This window comes from Solanum stenotomum, unplaced genomic scaffold (genome assembly GCF_019186545.1).
Source record: "Solanum stenotomum isolate F172 unplaced genomic scaffold, ASM1918654v1 scaffold21750, whole genome shotgun sequence".
Classification (NCBI taxonomy): Eukaryota; Viridiplantae; Streptophyta; class Magnoliopsida; order Solanales; family Solanaceae; genus Solanum; species Solanum stenotomum.
The window spans coordinates 1-2,924 of record NW_026026682.1 but is presented as its reverse complement, the minus strand read 5'-3'; the positions used below and the strand labels follow the sequence as shown (position 1 = coordinate 2,924).

The 2,924-nt window shown below is 32.8% G+C and overlaps 1 pseudogene; it reads left to right on the top strand.

The window, feature by feature from the left end:
• Positions 1-1,080: 1,080 nt before the first annotated feature.
• Positions 1,081-1,835, top strand: LOC125851036 (polyadenylate-binding protein RBP45-like; annotated as a pseudogene).
• The last annotated feature ends 1,089 nt before the right edge of the window (positions 1,836-2,924 follow it).

Here is a 2,924-nt window from a genome sequence, read left to right as displayed (position 1 = left end):
TCAATCTTCTGGAACTACTGCAGTTCATCAATCATATTACTCTTTAATTTCTACTGGCAGAAACGTATTAAAATTTGTTTTCAAATGAATGTGAAAATTAATTATGGCTCATGTAAACAGGGAAGTATGTAGCGCAGTAGGTGTTGCCAGGGATAATAAAAGTAGATTCATCATGGCCTTTTTATAACCTTTGGGAGATGGAGCTAGTAGCTTGACCAACGGTATGCCCATGTTGTTTGACCTTAACTAGTGTATCAAGAAAACTTTCAACAAGATTATTTTAAAAAGTGATTCTTGTTTTCTGCACAACTGTGTGAATAATGAATGGAAAAAACACCGTGGAAGATCGAGGACTGTTCTAATGAGATTAAGGATCTATTAAACCAATATAGGATTATTAGCCACTGCCATGTGGATGCCAACAAGCTGATAGATTTCCTTTTATAGGACACAATTGGAACAAAGTTCCCACATATACTGACTTCATCATATTTCCGAATTAAATCAAGGGACTTTTGAATTTGGATAGATAGAAAATTCCATCAGTAAGAACCAAAAGAGACCTACTAGACTTATTTCTTATCCTTATGTTTTAAATTGCTGGATGAATATGTAACTTGTATATGGGTTATTCCCCCTGTTGCATTTAACTCAACTTATGATAAGATAAGATGAAGTATCTAATTTTCTGATAGGAAGGCTTATTGTATAGTTCTCTCAAATCACTTGTAACTTTTTGGTTTTCAATGACGAACAAAATGCAATATTTTGACAAAAAAAAAAAAGCAAATCAGATGGCACTAAGAAACATAAAAAATTACATATTCTAAGGCCTATAATCTTGTATAGCTTTGTACTTACACAAAATAGTCGCCAGTGATTAAAAAACCTTCTTGTCTGTAGTCACTTGTGATAATAAAAACATGGCCCATAACTAGCTTCTCCTAATAGTTAAGGATGATTTAGTTGCATCCTCAAACTAATATATAAAGAAACAACCAAGAAAACTAGAAATCGTAATTATATTTTACGTCGGCTATATGTCAAAACTCCAGAACACTACACTATCCTTGACTAAATCACAATAGAAGTAACATTTTCTTAACTTTGAACTTAAAATTTAAATTCATATGTACAGAATTACTAGTCATGCAACTGCGGAAAGGAATCTACAACTACAAGCATACAATGGTACCTTGATGACTAATATTGAGCAAACATTTTAGGCTCATTGGACAACACTTGATTTGGGTGAAAAACATTTAGATAATACTCTTGAATACACATTTTTTGTTGGTGGCTTGACAGGTGATGTTACAGATTACATGCTTCAGGAGACATTCAGGGTCAATTATTGCTCAATCTATGGAACTAATGTTGTAACAGATAGGGTAACAGGGCACAAAAAAGGTTATCCATTTGTTAGATTTGGGGATAAGACTGAGAAGTTACGCACTATGACTAAGATAAATGGAAGTTTTCTACACTAGGCCTATGTACATTAGTCCTGCAGCTAACAAGAATATTGGTTACTAGATGAATGCTTTTATAATCAAAGTACTGGAACTCAAAATGAGAATGACCTTGCTAATACGACTTTTTTCATTGGAAACTTGGATTCCAATGTAATAGATGATGACCACCTCAAGCAGGTTTTGGAAAATTATGATTAACTGCTTCATGTAAATACCAGAAGGCAAACATTGTGATTTTGTTTAATTTACCAACAGAAGATGTGTTGAGGAAGCTTTATGAGCTTGAGTGGAACTAAACTAGGTGGAAAAACCATCCACCTTAAATGGTGTCATAGCCCTTCAAACAAGCAGCAATTTTGAGGTAATCTGAACCAGTGGACTATACACCAGAATATGACTCTTATGTTTATGCCCAACCTACTCTAAACCCAAATATGTATTATGCCCAACCTATTGATCAAGACTCATCCCTCTGTAAATCATAGTACCTATTGGTAAACATATATACAAATTTGACCATGAAATTTAAATTCACATAGACCAACTCTAAGGTAAAAAGTTATTTAGTCGAAACCTTTCAAAATGTAAAATAAAAAGTTCAACATGAATAACAGGACTAATCCTTATTTGGCTCACAAAATTTCAACACAACATATAAACTAGAATATTATTCATGAAATACTTAGATTTTGTTGAATTTGATATGTGCACTTTATATGAGATATGAATCTTCAAACACATAATATACTTCAGAAAAATAAATTGTCTATTAGATATCTCAACCCAATAATTTTTCCACTGATTATACAAAAGAAAAGAGACCATATTCTGAAACCATATACCCATTTAATGTTAGAAAAGAGGAAGAAGAAGAGTAACTGAAATTAAACACGAAAAAATGACATCAATACATAGAAGAAACAAAGAGCAACTTGATCTAAAGAGGAACCAACCTGAAATTCTTTTTCGAGTAGATCTGCGATAGAATTCTTTTTCCAACTGAGAAGCAATGACGAAAGGAAGAAGACACCAGATTCGTTTTAGGGCAGAGTTGCTATGAAAATCTACAATCAACGTTGAGATTAGGTCAGATAGTTGCTGCGTTGATATTAGATCAGATAGTTGTGGCATTGAGATTAGGTCAGATAGTTGCGGCGTTGAGATTAGGTTAGATAGTTGCGGCGTTGAGATTTGAGGAAAGGGAAAGTTTGAGACGAGTATGTGTTTTAAGAAAACAAAGGATCCTTATCATTATACTATTGGTTTACTTAAATCTTCTTGCACCTAATTTCTTTTTAAAATATATTTTATTATTAAATTTGGCAAATCATCTCCCGCTCAAAGCTTCAATTACAATTTAGGACCAGTTAGTATGTTTTTTAAGGACTAGATTTAATACCTTCGCAATAAAATACACAAGTAAGGACCAAAATATAATCTCTTCCTAAT